We start from the raw sequence: 18,792 nt of genomic DNA on the forward strand, positions 1-18,792 counted from the left end.
AATGAGTTCTAAATATCAAGAGCATTAATAAAAGAAACTGGAGAAAATTTGAGTAGTCACGTGCTGTTCCAAGATGATGCGCTGCTCATTTAAGTGACACTGTGGAGAAGAGACACATTGGCATTTCTTATGAGAGTGTGTGAACATTTAAATTTTATTTTTAAATGAAAGTTTCCTATTACAGGCCCCTCCATCCTTCTATTATATAAAATAATAACTCTTGAACACATTTTTATGCAGCTTAAGATATTTAAGATTATTTAGTTGGGCATATTAAAATGCAAATATTTTAGTTTCTTCCAACATTAGTTTATATACATATACAAGAGGAATAGCAGTGGTTAAATATGTGAGTTATACTTAAATATATAATATATAAAGTTATATATATTTCTCTTCTTGTTTGGGTGGCTTGTGACATATTTTATATAGTTCCACAGGACTGTATTGTTGCATTGTGGTCTGTGCAAAGTAAACATTTTAGATACATATTCACTTATTCTTTTTTTATGGGCAGGTATAAGCAGAATATTTTTGCAAGTTAGAGTCTGTAAAAGAAAACTTCTGTACTGGATATTTATTAAAAATGTCAAGGCACCTTTTATTCAAACTACTGCAACAGGGGAGAGATTCTTCAGTATAGAAATGAACTCAACTCTGAACACAGCAAAGACACAACAAACAAATAATATTGCCACAAGCAGAGTAATGGATGGAAAGTTCCAAAGAGGATATTGACTAGATATTCAAGGATAGGGGTATTTTTACTCAACTGGCTTAACAGGATTCTTGCTAATGGCAGGACAAAATAATCAGTTATTAAGGGTAGGAGAATTTTTCATAAACTGACTTAGCAGGGTTCTTTGCTAAAACTGGGCTGGCTTAGGCAAAGACTGAGGCCTAATCAAGGAGAGGGCTCAGAATGTCTAAAGTCTGGTGAAAGAGGGAGTCTTTATCAGGTCTCATAACTGTTATTTGTGTATGGGATGTGACCTATTATGATGGCTCCGGGAGCAGAGATTTTCTTAATAAAAGGTACACCATGGTATGGTGAAGGGATCCAGTGTTTCCTGACCAAGATTGCTAGAGTTTCCTGCATTTTTTAGTATATCTCTACATCACTATATCTGCTTATAGGGGGAAAGTGACATGTAGCTTGCTTGACTCAAGACAGAAGTGCAAAAAACTGTTACACTCATTGCTCCAAGCAAGGCAATCTTTACCTGTGGGCAACAAATCATGTTTTAGAGTGTTGACTCTGCAGCTAGGCTGTCTGGACTCATAGGTATCTCAGCTCTAACCCCTGCTCTATGACTTTGGGAGAGATATTTACTACTTTTAGGCCTCTGTTACTTCGTTGGTAAATAGGGATAATAATGGTAACTATCTCATTATTATGAAGATTAAATGAATTTAACTATGTATAGCACCTATGGCTACAATAAATCATCACAAGCATTAGATATTTTACACAAATAGGTGCTTTTAATATTATCTTGCTCATAACCCTCTTTAAAAAGTTCGAGATTATTCCCTTTACCATTTTCAGAAGTTGCTCTTATTTATTTTCTGTTTGGGGGCAGCTAGAGTTTTTACAGTGGTTAAAGTATTTCACTATCTTCAGCAAAAGTGTGGGAGAACTAGGGTAATTAATGATGGTGATACTGGGTTCCCATAGCACATATATTTAATGATCTCAATTTAACTATTTATATACATATATATATATATGCAAATTGAATCATATAATTCCCTCACTTTAAATCCTGATACATCTTATTGTTTTGTGCTTAAAATTAAACATAAATTCTTTGCCGTAGTCTGTAATGAGCGTCATGATTTGATCACTTTCTGTTTTACATGTGAAACCCTTTACTTTAGACACCTGCCACATTAGGACTTTTTATAGTTCATTTAAGTTTCAAATGCTATTTGGCCTTGGAGCCTTTGTGTATGCTGTTCTCTCTGCCTTTATATGGAATGCTCCTTCCCATTGTTTTTGACTTAATTAAGATAGAACCTTCTCAGAGAGGGAGACCCTAACCACCCTCTGTCATTCTCTGTATTGGCCACTATTTGGCTTCTCAAACAGACTTGTAATTTTAAATTACCTTTATTGGTTTGCCTAATTGTTTATTCTCTGTATCCACCACTGGGAGGTAATGTGCATGGTTTAAATTATACATTTGTAAATGATTACTGAGGACTTTTCTCAGTATATATTTTACTATTTTCTTAGACAACAATGAAAAATGTAACTGAGTTTCATTTCGCAAATCAATTTTATAAACTTTAATGTTGGTAGGAAAGCTATCATTAAATTAATGTTTTAAACCCATGGAAGTTGTTTTCATTGGATCAACAGATTCCCTTCTTGTTGTGAACCCATGAAAAATCTATGCTGTGATCAAGAAGTGAAACTGACTGTTTAGAAAATTGCAATCAACCTGTCTATTTTCATCTTTTACTTTGAGATAAAAGAGGGAAAAGTGGTAAATCAAAGTAAACAGAATGTTTACTCTACTTTCAGTTTTAATAATTAAATGTATTATTCACAGTTAAGGAGTTTTACTGATGCACACATTCTTAACCTGTTTTTTCATGATCCCACACATCATTTTACATTTATTTTTCCCTAAAACTCCTTATGTCTCTGTCACCTACTTAAATAAATGAATCTATGTAAATATTTTTTTGCATACTGAATGGCACTTACCTCCTCAAGTTCTTATACTTTGTTGATGTATATTTGGACTCACTCACAATTTATATTTTGTCCCTGGTTAACAATGTTTATATTTGGAAACAAATTTTCTATTTTGTAGTGCCATATAGTTACGTTTGCTTAAAGTTTCAATGATTTTTACAAATATTTTTTGAGCATCTATCATGGCCAAAGCACTGTGCTAGGTATAGGGCATATGTTAGTGAATTAAAAATACTAAAATTTCGGACAAATTCACACTAGTATTCTTCTCATTTAAAGTCATTAGTTACTACTTAAAGGCCATGTGTAACTTACAATGGAATCTTTCAGGTTCAACAGATAATTAATTTTCTTCCTCTGTCCAATAGCAGGGTACACAAGAGCTGTCACTGTAGCTCTTCCCCTGGTATAATCGGTATCAGTAATTTTCACCTGCCCAGTCTTCCTTTTTCTGATTTAAGAGAACTCATTTATTTATTTTTTAGCCCATGAAATTTGAGTGGGACTGATGCTGCCTCCTGGAGTAACTAAGTCCTGGCTAACGGGAATGAAATAATGTGAAGACCCAGTTTTGGGGTTAAAATAAACGTGAGCAAACCAGGAAGTCAATGTCGATCTGAGAGTTTTTCTAAGTAGAAGAACTAGAAAATGAGTGCTCTCTTTCCACAATTTTGCTCTCCTGGTATGAGAGCTGCTGCCTGAGAATGAAGCTGACACAAGGTCAACTGCAACTTACAGGTCCCTGACTTCATTACTAGCAGACTTGCAGCTGATCAGGTCTGAAGAAACATTTTCCCTGAATTTTTAACTTCTATTAACCAACAGATATTCTTTTTAACTTCAGCAAGTTTTCTTTTTAAAATTTGTAATAAAAACAGCTTAAAAATAGTAACTGTTGAATTCATATTGCCCCATTATTGCTATAGGAATGCAAATGAATTGGGAATCTGCTCCAAGTAGTTACAACTATTTCCTGTTGTTTGTAGGAACCCAATGGGTTGGGCTAGGAAGGAAATGGAGAGGGAACTGACAAGAGAACTGGGGTGAGCAGCCTTGGAAGGACTAGGGAACATTTACATTAGAGAAATTATGTAACAGTTACTCATTTCTGTAGAGATACAGAATCAGAAAGCCTCACTTACAGTGACCATTAGGAGGAGGCAAAGCTCAAATGTAACATAATAGCTATTCTGCCTTCAATTGTTAATATAGATACATTTTAACAGATGCATAATAATGTCAAATGGGCTAGTTACACTGAAGAGGGACCAGACTTGCTCTATATGACTCAAATAGGACAGCTGGGATCAATGAGTGTGAGCCAGTGTGAGCCACAGGAAAGAGACTGCAGTTCCAGATGAGGAAGAATTTTTTAACCAGGTTTTCTGAAGGGTAAATGGACTGTTCTGAGAAATGGGTCAAAAGAATCACTACTGCTTTTCATTTATGTGCCATTCAACCAGCAGGTTTGAAAGTTGACTCAAGCTCACAGAAGTAGGTTGTACGTGAACCCCTTTCCTATCCTGGCCAATTATAAGGTGTGAAAGTTTAATAAAAACGGTAATTACTTGGTTTGGCAGGTGCTCTAGTTACATCACTGAAACATTCCATTTAACTGTGATATTCAATTAATTGTATTGTGCATCTCTCTCTCTATTGAAATATGCTAAAATATGGAACATGGCCTTCATAGAAATATTGTCATAATAGAATTCGCTTTCATATTGGAATGACCATCACTGACAACAAAAAACCCTGAAAAACTCTCTACTGGGAGTTCAGAATGGACTGGGAATTGGCAATCTTCCAACTATTTTGGTCAAAAGAGACTGCTAAACTTTATGATTTAAGTAATTAAGTGATTTGGATTTTTACATCAATAAAATTAATTATGTAATTATCAAATCCTCATACTGTATCAATTGGACTATTGTTTTTCAATTGTTACATAGCTTTTAATGTGAAACTATTTTATAATTAAAATTCTGTATTTATTAAAAGTAATAAGGACATGCTCTTTTAAGTGTATAATAGAATAAATGAAGGATTCTTGACTTAAGTACATGCTTTTATTTGGTGGAGAGAGCACAAGGAAGCAGTTTAGGAAACAGATTTGGGAGCAAGACAGACTTGGGTTCAAATCTTTGAATAGTAGCTTTATAGATAAGTGACCCTGGACAGGTTATTAATTTTCCTTGGCCTCAGTTTATTCATCTGTAAAATGGAGATAAGTTGCTTTCAAAATCTCTCTACTCTGGTTTTCTAATCTCAATTCATGTTAATATGCTAGATACATTAGTTTTACTGTGTCTTCCCTTCATCTTATCTGTCATCTCTTTTTCAAGTCCTATTCATCTTGCTCTCTTAAATACATCACACCACCCTCAACTTTATTTCACAGTAATTATTTTAATTGTAATTCTACCATTTTCTCTTATGGTTTTAATCAGTCTCTTTTCTGTCTTTTTATCTTTCTGTAACAGTCCCTCACATCATGGATGACACATAATGGTCAAAAATATTTGAAAAAGAGTAAATAAATGCTTTTACAAGAAATTAATGAGAGAATGCAGACAAAGCACCTAGAAAACATGGTATTATTTTTGTGAGAAGTTGCTATTAATTAAAGCTTTGCACACCTGTCAAATTGGCTATTATAAGAAATACAAGAAACAATAAGCATTGATGAGGATGTGGAGAAAAGAGAACCCTCACACACTGCTGGTAAGAATGTAAAATGGTGCAGCTACCATAGAAAACAGTATGGAGGTTCCTCAAAAAATTAAAAACAGAGCCACCATATGATTCAGCAATTCCAATTCCAAATCTTAAGAAATGGAAACACCAAATTAAAGAGATATATGCACTCCTGTGTTCACTGTGGCATTATTATTTATAGTTGGCAAGATATGGAAGCAACTAAATATCCATCAATAGATGAATTGGAGAGATTGACTTAAAGATGGCAGTGTGAGATGTCAGACAGAAACCTCCTCCCAAAACTACATATAATATGAAAATACAGCAAATACAACCAATCCTGAAAGAGTGATGGGAAAGAAGACTGCAACAGATTGCCTACAGCCTCAGAGAAAAGGGTAAAGTAGCAAAGCCACAATCCAGTGGGGCCCAACTGCTATCCCTAACCCAGCTCACCAGCAGGAGGAAGAGAAATGGAGTGGGAGGGGGTGGAAGCCTAGGACTGCTGAACACTGAGCTCTGGAGATCTGCTCCGGGAGCACAAATCCACATTACAGGGTCCTCTGGAGTTTAGTGGGGTTGGAAAGCAAAGACAGGCAGAATACTTGGAGAGACTCATATTCCAGCCACTTGTGGAGAAAAGCTACCCACAACTGGCCACTCCAGGAAAAAAGAAAGGTGGGCACTTTGAAAAACTTCCCAACAGTGAAAGGGCTGCTAAAGGGGCAATGACTGCACAGAGCTTGCTGCTCAGGAGAAAGGACAGATGGACAAAATCATCCTGGCATACACAGCCCAGCAGGCTGGCAACTTTTGGGAGCTTCACACGCTCCATCCTCCTGCCTGCTGGTGCCTGCCAAGGTGCCCCACTGTGATATGCCGCCTGCCGCTCGTCCCTCCTGGACAGCATCAGTTTGCAAACCTTCTGTCCCACCATTGCTCCAGGCTAGACAGAGGGCAGCTCTGCCTACAGCAGCTACAGGGGCAAAATTCAGAGGCTCCTCCGTGCATGCTCAGGCTACCGATGTTGGCAGTGGGGGACAGGCATTGCAGCCAGGAAGCAGGAAAGAGCTCATTCCTCCTGGCAGACACCAGTGCCACTCACGTGCCACCCCCACCATCACTACAGAGCTGAGCAGCTCCAGAGAGTAGAGCTTCTGGACACTAGAGGTGCTGACTACACAAAGTTATTATTCCATATTATTCATTAGCATTATGAAACAGCAAAAGAACCTTGTTCAAACCAAAATCCCTCAACACCAAAAGATGGTTCAGGGAAACTGAAATCACCAAACTTTCTGATAAAGATTTCAAAATAAAAATCATAAACATGCTCACGGAGCTACAGAAAATTTTTCAAGATGTCAAGGAGGATATCAAGAAAGACATAGAAATTTTCAAAACTACAGTATCTCAAATGAAACATACAATGGAGGGATTTAAAAGATTAGAAGAGGTAGAGGAGAAAGTAAATGGAATAAAAATTAGAGAACTGGAATACAAAAAAGCCGAGGAACAGAGAGAAAAGGATTTCTAGGAAGGAAAGAATAATAAGACAACTCTGGACCAATTAAAATGGAACAATATTAGCATTATAGGGGCACCAGAAGAAGAGAGAGAAAAAGAGATAGAAAGTCTCTTTGAGAAAATGACTGCAGAACACTTACCCAATCTATAGGAAGGAAATAGTCTCTCGGTCCACGGAAGTGCACAAATCTCCCAACACAATGGACCCAAGGAAGACAGCACCAAGACGCATAGTGATTAAAATGGCAAAGATCAAGGGCAAGGACAGAGTATTAAAAGCAGCCAGAGAGAGAAAAAAGATCATATACAAAGGAAAACTAATTAGGCTATTATCAGTCTTCTCAGCAGAAACCTTACAGGCCAGAAGGAGTGTAGCATGGAATATTTAATGCAGTGAAGCAGAAGGGCCATCAACGAAGATTATTCTACCAGACAAGATCATTATTTAAATTTGAAGCAGGGTCTAAACGATTTCAGAAAGGCAAAAGTTAGAATTTACCTCCCACAAACCATCTCTACAGTGTATTTTGGAGGGACTGCTATAGTTGGAAGTACTCCTAAGGCTAAATAGCTGTTACCAGAGAAAATAAAACCACACTAAGCAGAGGAGACCAATTCATTACTAAGCAAATGCAAAATTAAATCAACTACCCACAAAGTCAGTTAAGGGATATGCACAGAGTACAGAATATGACACCTAATATATAATAGTGGAGGAGGAAGAAAAAGAAGGGAGAAAAATAAGAACCTTTAGATTGGGTTTGAAATAGTGTAATAAGTGAGTTAAGTTAGACTGTTAGATAGTAAAGAAGCTGTCCTTGAACCTTTCATAACCATGAATCTAAAGTTAGAGATGGCAATAAGTACATATCTATCAATAATCACACTATATGTAAATTGACTGAATGCATGAATCAAATGACAGAGTTATAGAATGGATAAAAAAACAAGACCCATCTATATGCTGACTACAAGAGACTCACTTCAGACCCAAAGACATACACAGACTAAAAGTGAAGGGATAGAAAAAGATATTTCATGAAGATAATATGGAGAAAAAAGCAGGAGTTGCAGTACTAGTATGAGACAAAATAGACCTCCAAATAAAGAAAGTAACAAGAGACAAAGAAGGACATTATATAATGATGAAGGGATCAGTCCAACAAGAGGATATAACCATTATAAATATCTATGTACCAACATAGGAGCACCCAAATATGTGAAAGAAATACTAACAGAATTAAAGGGGAAAATAGAATACAATACATTCATTTTAGGAGACTTCAATACACCACTCACTCCAAAGACAGGTCAACCAGATAGAAACTAAGTAAGAGAGAGAGGTACTGAACAACACACTAGAACAGATGGACCTAACAGACATATACAGAACACTGCACCCAAAAGCAGCAGGGTACACATTCTTCTCAAGTGCACATGGACATTTTCAAAAATAGATCATATATGAGGGCACAAAAAGAGCCTCATTAAATTCAAAAGGATTGAAATTGTACCAACCAGCTTCTCATATCACAAAGGTATGAAACTAGAAATAAATTATGAAAAGAAAACAAAAAAGCCCACAAACACATGGACGCTTAACAACATGCTCCTAAATAATCAATGGATCAATGACTGAGTAGAAACAGAGGTCAAGCAATATAAGGAGATGAATGAAAACAATAATTTAACATGGAAAATCTGTGGGACACAGCAAAGGCTGTGCTAAGAGGGAAGTATATTGCAATACAGGCATACCTCAGGAAAAAGAACAATCCCAAATGAACAGTCTAAACTCACAATTAATGAAACTAGAAAAAGAAGAACCAATGAGGCCCAAAGTCAGTAGAAGGAGGGACAGAATAAAGATTAGACTAAAGTAAATAAAATCAAGAAGAATAAAATAATAGAAAGAATTAATGAAACCAGGAGTTGAATCTTCAAGAAAATACACAAAGTAGGTAAGTCCCTAGCCAGACTTATCAAGAAAAATAGAGTCTACACACATAAACAGAATCAGAAATGAGAAAGGAAAAATCACTATAGACACCACAGAAATACAAAGAATTATTAGAGAATACTATAAAAATTATATGGTGACAAATTGGATAACCCAGAAGAAATGGACAACTCTCTAGAAAAATACAACCTTCCTAGCCTGACCCAGGAATAAACAGAAAATCTGACCAGACCAATTGCTAGTAATGAAATTGAACTGGTAATCAAAATAATTAGAGGAAAACTCCTGGAGCAGATGGATTCACCACTGAGTTTTATCAAAAATTCATTGAAGACATAATACTCATCCTTCTCCATATTTCCAAAAAGTAGAAAAGGAGGGAATACTTCCAAACTCATTTTATGAGGCCCCCATCACTAATACCAAAACCAAGCAAAGACATCACAAAAAAAGAAAATTACAGACCAATATCCCTGATGAACATAGATGCAAAAATACTCAACAAAATATTAGCAATATGGATTAAAAAACACATAAAAAAATCATACATCATGATCATGTGGGATTTAATCCAGGGATGCCAGGATGGTACAATATGCGTAAATCAGTTAATATCATATATCACATTAAAAAAAGAAGGATAAACACCACACTATGATCTCAATAGATGTTGAAAAAGCATTTGACAAAATTTGACATCCATTAATGATAAAAACTCTTTTTTTCTTTTTCAACATTTTATTAAGGTATGATTGATATATACTCTTACGAAGGTTTTACATGAAAATACAATGTGGTTACTACATTTACCCATACTATCAAGTCCCCATCCACACCCCAATGCAGTCACTGTCCATCAGTGCAGCAAGATGCCAGAGGTTCACTGTGTGCCTTCTCTGTGCTACACTGTTCTCCCGGTGATCCCCCACACCATGTGTATTGAACATAATACCCCTCAATCCTCTTCTCCCTCCCTCCCCATCAGCCCTCCCACAACTGTCCCCTCCGGTAACCACTAGTTCATTCTTGGAGTCTCTGAGTTTGATGCCATTTTGTTCCTTCGGTTTTGCTTCATTGTTATATTTCACAAATGAGGGAAATTATTTGGCATTTGTCTTTCTCCGCCTGGCTTATTTCACTGAGCATAATGTCCTCCAGCTCCATCCATGTTTTTGCAAATGGTAGGATATGTTTCTTATGGCTGAATAGTATTCCACTGTGTATATGTACCACATCTTCTTTATCTATTCATCTACTGATGAACACTTGGGTTGCTGCCATATATTGGTTATTGTAAAAAGTGCTGTGATAAACATAGGGGTGCATATGTCTTTTTGAATCTGAGAACTTGTATTCTTTGGATAAATTCCAAGGAGTGGGATTCCCGGGTCAAATGGTATTTCTATTTTCAGTTTTTTGAGGAAGCTCCATATTGCTTTCCACAGTGGTTGAACTAACTTACATTCCCACCAGCAGTGTAGGAGGGTTCCCCTTTCTCTGCATCCTCACCAGCATTTGTTGTTCTTAGTCTTTGCAGTGCTGGCCATTCTTACTGGTGTGAGGTGATATCTCATTGTGGTTTTAATTTGCATTTCCCTAATGATTAGTGATGTGGAGCATCTTTTCATGTGTCTGTTGGCCACCTGAATTCCTTCTTTGGAGAACTCTCTTCATATCCTCTGCCCATTTGTTAACCGGGTTATTTGCTTTTTGGGTGTTGAGGTGTGTGAGTTCTTTATATATTCTGGATGTTAACCCCTTGTCAGATATATCATTTTCAAATATATTCTCCCAGATAAAAACTCTTAACAAAATGGCTATAGAGGATACCTACATTCAACATAATGAAGGGCATATATGAGAAACATGCAGTCAACACCATACTTAATAGCAAAAAGCTGAAAGCTTTCCCTCTAAGATTAGGAATGAGACCAGGATGCCCACTCTCACACTTTTATTCAACATAGTACTGGAGGTCCTAGCCACTGGTATCAGACAACAGAAAGAAATAAATGCAACCAGAATAGTAAAGAAGAAGTTACTGTTTGCAGATGACATGATATCATACATAGAATACCCCAATGAATCCACCAAAAAACTACTAGAATTCAGATTAGTATATTAGTAATAACTGAACTCAAAAAAGTTGCCTAAAGCAATCTACAGATTCAATGCAATTCCTATCAAAATACCAACAGCATTCTTTAACGAACTAGATCATATAGTTCTAAAATTCATACGGAACCACAAAAGACCCAGAATAGCCAAAGCAATCCTGAGAAGGAAGAATAAAGCTGAGGGTATTATGCTCTCTAACTTCAAGTTCTACTACAAAGACACAGTAAGCAAGACAATTTGGTACTGGCCCAAGAACAGTCCCAGAGGAATGTAACAGAACTGAGAGCCTAGATATAATAAACCCAAGCATATATGGTCAATTAATATTCGATAAAGGAGTCATGGACATACAATGGGGAAATGACAGCCTCTTCAACCACTGATGTTGGCAAAATTGGACAGCTACATGTAAGAGAATGAAACTGGATTACATTTACACAAATGTAAACTTGAAATGGATCAAAGACCTGAATGTAAGTCATGAGACCATAAGACTCTTGGAAGAAAATGTTGGCAAAAATCTCTTGAATATAAACATGAGCAAATTTTTCCTGAACACATCTCCTAGGGTAAGGGAAACAAAAGCAAAAATAAACAAACGGGACTACATCAAACTTAAAACCTTCTGTACAGCAAAGGACACCATCCATAGAACAAAAAGGCATTCTTCAGTATGGGAGAGTATATTTGTAAATGACATATCTGACAAGGGGTTAACATCCAAAAAATATAAAGAGCTCACATGTGTCAACACCCAAAAAGCAAACAACCTGATTAAACAATGGGCAGAGGATATGAATTGACACTTCTCCAAAGAAGAAATTCAGATGGCCAACAGGCACGTGAAAAGATGCTCCACATCACTAATTATCAGGGAAATGCAATTTAAACCATAATGAGATCTCACCTCACACCAATTAGGGTGGCCAACATCCAAAAGACAAGGAACAACAAATGCTGGCAAGGATGTGGAGAAAGGGGAATCCTCCAACATTGTTGGAGGGAATGTAAATTAATTTCATCATTGAGGAAAGCAATATGGAGTTTCCTCAAAAAAGTAAAAATACAAATACTATTTGACCCAGGAATCCCACTCCTACTAATTTACCCAAAGAAAACAAGATTCAAAAAGACATATGCACCCCTATGTTTACTGCAGCACTATTTACAATAGCCAAGATATGGAAGCAACTTAAGTGTCCATCAGTAGATGAGTGGATAAAGATTTGGTACATATACATGATGGAATATTATTCAGCCATAAGAAGAAAACAAATCCTATCATTTGCAAGAACATGGATGGAGCTAGGGGGTATTATGGTCAGTGAAATAAGCCAGGTGGAGAAAGACAAGTACCAAATGATTTCACTCATTTTAGAGTATAACAAGGAAGCAAAACTTAAGGAACAAAATAGCAGCAGACTCACAGACTTCAAGAAGGTACTAGTGGTTACCAAAGGGGAGGAGTGGGGGAGGGAGAAGGAGATTGAGAGGCATTGTGATTGGCACACATGGTGTGTGTGTGTGTGTCACAGGGGAGACAGTGAGGCACAGAGAAGACAAGTAGTGACTCATTTCACACTGATGGACAGTGACTGCAATGGGGTGTGGGGAGGACTTGATAATATGGGTGAATGTAGTAACCACGATGTTGTTCACATGAATCTTTCATAAGATTGTATATCAATGATACTTTAGTAAAAAAAATAGATGAATTAATAAAGAAAATGTGGTCTATGTAAACAATGGAATATTACTTAGCCATAAAAATATTGCCATTTTCAACAACACAGATGGACTTAGAGAGTATTATGCTAAGTGAAATAAGACAAAGCCAAATACCATATGGTTTCACTTATATAAAAAACAAAACAAATGAATATACAAAGCAGAAGCAGATTCACAGATACAGAGAGCAAAGTGTTGGTTACCAGAGTATACAGGGGTGGGCAAAACAGGTGAAAGAGATTAAGAGGTATAAACTTCCAGTTACAAAATAAATAAGTCATGGGGATGCAATATACAACATAGGGAATATAGTCAACAATATTGTAATAACTTTGTATGGTAACAGATGGTAACTAGACTTCTCATGGGGACCATCATGCATGAAAACACTGAATTACTACAATGTGCACCAGAAACTATTAGGATATTGTATGTCAATTATAATAAAAAATGTTTTGCACCTTCCTTTCCATTATTTACCAGAATCCTATCATAGCAACCTTCACAATATAAGTGACAGCTATAAAATCATTTAAATAGATACTTATGAAAATTCCTTCATATAACTTATATAATTATAGAACAAGTTATGTTTTCATGATTTTACTGTCTCTGTTTGCCACTAAATTAAACTCCTTGAAGGCAGGGCCTATGTCTGCCTTATTACTGTATTGCCAGTTCCTCTTACAATGCCATATCACGGGATTTGATTTTTAACTTAAGAACAATTAAATTCTTGAAGTATTTCAAACAGGGGAGTGATAATACCAGACTTGATAACTTAGAAGATCACTCTAGCTGCTGGATAAAGGCAAGGTAAAGATTGGGTGGCCAGAGCAGCTGGGAGGCTACCGCAGTTTTTCCGTTAAGTAATCAGGATTGTTCCGATGAGGGTGGATGACAGCAGAGACATAAAGACATAGACAGACTCAAGGTGTCTTATGGAGGGGGAATTAACAGGGGTGTTGGTGACTCATTAGGCATTAATAAAGGGAGATAAATTACTATTACCATTATCAACAAAAATTACAAGTACTTTCATTTAGTTAGATTGTTGATAACATGTATGTTCTGGGAACGAAGGGGTTCTCAAAGTAAAAGGGATGAAGCGATAAAAAACACTCCTCTCTAGAGACATCAGAAATGTGAATAGAATTCAGCAGCTGATTTTAAGTTAGATTTTTGGCGATTTTAATCTCATTTAATATCAGTGAATAGGAAAAAGCTTGAAAACTGAAAACAGGGCATACTTAAGGACAAAGTTACTTTGTTTTCCCCAGCTTAATTGAAGTAAAATTGACAAAACTGTGGGATATTTCAAGTGTACATCACGATGTATACATTGTGAAAGGATTCCACCCCCCTACTCCCCCATCAAGCTGATTTAATACATCTATCACTTTACATGGTTACCCTTAGTGTTTTCTGTTTGTTTGTTTTTGGTGAGAGCATTTAAGCTCTACTCCCTTGGCAAATTTCAATTATACAATACAGAGTTATCAACTACAGTCACCATGTTATCCATCCAATCCTCAGACCTTATTCATCTTATAACTCCAAGTCTGTGAAGCAGAGAGGGGACTGTGGAATTGGTCAGTAAATAGTGGTCTCCAATCTAAACCCCTGGGCTATCTCCTTATTTCTTTCACTGTGCATGGACAGATGAGACAAGGCGTCAGATCTGGCAGGTGTACCTGTGGCCTGCAGAGTTAGCATGATTGGCATGGCCAGAGTGAAAAGCTGAGGCCAGTGATGTAATTGACATTCCTGAGACAAGCAGCTCTTGTACAAAGAAAAAGCAACTTAGACCAAAGGAAATGGCAAAGTAAAAGAAGTAAAGAAGCCTCCTCTGAGCCCAGTTCAGGAGCACAGCATAAGAGAAACTGAGTTCAGGAAGTGATATGAACACAGCATGAAGGGATGCAGGTCATGTTCAGCTTGGGGGAAAGCAGAAGGCCCAACATCTATGGAGTGCCTCTTCTCCGACAGGTGCTGGCCAGGTGTTTGCATGCGCTGTCATGCACAGTCCTCCTTGTATCCCTGTAAATTGACTTTCTCTTCTGTTCCCATCTCTCAGAGAAACAGATTCAGGCTTGATTCATCACTTGCTTATGTTCACACATTAGTCAGTGTCAGGAGCTGGATTAGGTCCCAGGTTTTTCTAACTCCAAAGCTTTTTTTTTTAAGTAACATATTATGCCACAGATCCCAACTTCAAATCTTTTGGGGACCAAGCAGGTAATAGAAATGAGCAAAATTGGTGGGGGTGTGAGGCTTTAGGTGAGGAGAACACACGGGCAAACTGGAGGGCATATGCTTCACATATAGGGGCCAGCGTCCATTTAGCTCCAGGAGGCTATTGCCATGTGCGGATGTGGGCTTGGCATTGTCAGAGCTTCAAACTTCATAAGACAAACTGAGAATTTATGTTTTGATGTGAAATCTCTTAATTTGTAGATGCTGCTAATTAATTCAGTATTTTAGAAAGCTGTTGACTGATCACATAAAACTCCTCTGAATGCTGCATTCAGCCTGGTGACTATAGGGTGGTGACCTTGGTGTTACACCCTGCTGTTTGGGGCCCACTTGGCAGTTAGCACATTCAAGCCCTTTGTGACATGATGTCTGGAGATGGTGTAAATACAGAGGCAGTCAAAAGGCTCCAGCCTAATGGAACCAAAACAGGTAATAAATGGAAAAGCAAGTACAAGATAAAGATAATGCTCTGCCTCTGTCAGAAGGGATTTTGACTAGAACAGGAACAAAGATGGATACTACACTGATATAGAGGCCTGTGGTGCTGGATCACGCTAGCTCGTAAGAACAAAATATCCAGGAACTGAGTTCCACTGAGTCTGTGTTCAAGCATAGGTAACTTCTCCCACAACTCTTTTGGAGAATTTCCACCACTGAAATCTGCAAACACTAAAAATCAGAATTTTTTTTTTAACCGTGACTTTGTTTACCAGCACACAAGTACTTGTAACTTAGGAAAATGTTTGTTTATTAAACAAAACCACTTAAATTTATTTGTAACATCCTATGGTTAACCCCTAACAACCCATCTGCCACTCAAGTACTAATTTAATACATTTTCTAAAGAGTTTATGTTTAGGTGAGCTGAGCTGGTCACTTAATTTCCATGTTGGTGACCCTGCAACAGTGATTGCATGACTGACATCCTAGAAGCAGCAGCAGAACTGGTATCCTGCACAGAGGAGTCTTTACACAATTTGTTTCAAAGGATACCAGCTGACATTTGGGGGCACTGCTACTTGTGAAGGCATTATTCGAAGAGACTTATGAATATCAAACTAAAATTTGCACAACAAACTTTTGAGGTAGAGGTTGTAATGTCATTCTTTTATTGATTAGGAAACTGAGGCACAAAGTTGCACAAACAGTAAATGGTACGGTTGTGATGAACCACATACTCTCACTTTAGAATCAGCTATACTGCTGTAGTTATAAACTGTACACTAAACTGTTAAAAAATATTTATGGAAATTTCTGATTGGATCAGCCTGGGCACAGGCTTACCAACAGAGTACAAGAGATAATAAGGACCAAGTAGCAAGCACAATGTGTTACATGTCCTGGAACATGGTGGGTGATAAATGCAATTTCTTTCCTTTCTTCTCCTCCTGAAGGCTAAAGGCATTTCACAAAATCATTACTGAACAGAATTGCCAAGTTATATCTCCACAGACTTGATGCATCTTAAGAAATAAAAATGAAGCAAATAGTCCAAATTTATATAAAAGCAAACATTCAGGTATTGGAAAACAATTGGGAAATTAAGTTCCTTTTATATTTTCAATAAGGTTATTTTTATTGAATGCTATGATTTGAAAGACCTTGCAATAATTTTTCCTGTGTTTTCCACCTTCTCTTTGAATGAAAAAGTAAACTATGTAAGTTATTTCTCTACATAAATTAGTTGTGGGTCATATGACATCAGGTATTATAAGTCCCATACATTTTCATGCTTTTACTAATGCAGTTACATGTTAGACACTGAGATTAGAATACAGATTCAATTGTGAGAGGCATAGTTTTTTATTTGTTTGTATGTGTATGTTGTAGATACTTACTTGCAAAGCTTTTTTGTCACATTGTTATAGTTTTAATTTCTCAATGTCCCTGAATGTAAACTTCTTTTATATTGATCATATAAAAGATTGCTATATATTTATTGTATTTACATGAATTTTGTACTTACAAAATTATTTGGGGCCTAAGGAAAGAAGATTTCATACCCTAATTTGTCAAGTAGCCAAATGTCCAAATTTTTTTCTTTCTTAAAATTTGTATTCCATGCTGAATGAGTTCTGAGGAATTTATTTTATTTTAATAATCACCTTTATAATCAAAGTTCCTAGATTTAGCCATATTAGGGAATTAATCAGTTCCTCCTGAGATGGCTGGCACTCGACAGACTTTATGGCTGCCTGTGTAAACGGTCCTTATCTACTGAAGGCTGTGAAAGGGAAACATTGCAGTGCCCTACATCTTTCATGGGGCTTGGAGGATAAGATGGAAAAAATAATTGAAAAGCAAACTGAAGAGGATTTACAAGTGTTGAGTGTTGAGGAGGATTCTAAGTCAAGGAGTTGTATAGATAACAGAGGGATACCTTTGGGTCAGGTGCTAAGTATAGCCATGGCCCCCATCCTTGAATGAAGAGGGAACCAGGACAAGACTTGTTGGGAAGGCTTTATGGAAGAAGTAAGATTTCAACTGGATCTTGCAAGATTGGTAGGTGCTAGACATGCAAAAAAAGGAGGAAGGGCCCTCTAGTTTGCATAAACCAAGATATTATGGTAGTGATTAGCATTTAATGTATGCAGGATGATGGTGGACCAGTCTGGCCAGAAAGGAGGACTCCTCCTAATGGGGACATAAGGCTCTAACCACGTGGACAGAGCAGGCAAGCTATGTTTTCTTTTCCTAGATTTGAATGATGCTGGCATTATAATTGCATAGGCTATCTGAGCAAGACTGTTTATCTGTTCACAAAGTTGGATTCGTAAAAGAAAAATGGAAAGCCAGAGATGCATTCATTCTAAACATATATTGAGCACCTTAGATGGGCCAGCTATCCTTTGGTGCACTAAGTCATAAAATAGAGCAAACCATACTCTCTGTTCCTAAGGAGTTCATGATCAAGTGAAAAAGTGGGATGGTAAACAAATAATTAGAATAACTTTGATGTAGGTGTTATAATATGTGTTTTATTCAAAGGGCCTTGGGAGTGTGGAGGGACACCTGGCTCATTTTGGACAAGATGGACTGGATGTCTTCAAAAATGAATTAATATTTGAGCTTGACAAAGAGATTTTCCCAAAGAGATTGGGGAGAGTGTAAAAGTATGTGCATTCAAAGGCAGGAAGACCCTGTGTCATTAGGGGCATAGCCTTGGTCAGACAGAGGCACCAAATAACACACAGAACTTCTGTGCTTGGAGGTGTATGTGCTCACGTGCATTTGGGTTGAATTAATGCAGAGGAGGGATCCAGACAGGCTTGTTAGGTGCTGCTGTCTGTCTTACAATAACCTGCTTGGCCCCAAAAATCAGGGTTCGATGATAGCTGAACTCATTGTTGGAAGTGGACTGGAGATTGGATGCTTCAGTTACATGTCTCTAATCATAAAAGCAATTTATCTGTCTCATATAAGAAAGTGATGCTGTCGGTGATGTTATTTCCTTCACTGAACTTAAGACTGACTTTATGCTGTTCAGTTACAAGCACCATAAACTCTCTTGTGACCTTGTGCTCTAGTCACCTGCAAACCTAGTTGACTGCAATCTGGGTATTATTGAAAATACAAAATGCATTGCTAAGTCATTGAAAATATCCCACAAGGCTCTGCTCCAAATAAGTGTATTATGTTGCTCTATAGATGACCTTTCATTGCTCAGACTCACATTACAAGACTGGAGCTGCCCTATTCTTCTCCCATACCCAGAGGGGTACTGGTTTCAACACCCTGTGGAGCATTTTTATGGGATTTTAGAGAAATCAAATAAATATTTAGGATTTCTACTATA

Source organism: Manis javanica, chromosome 10 (assembly GCF_040802235.1).
Source record: "Manis javanica isolate MJ-LG chromosome 10, MJ_LKY, whole genome shotgun sequence".
Lineage (NCBI taxonomy): Eukaryota > Metazoa > Chordata > Mammalia > Pholidota > Manidae > Manis > Manis javanica.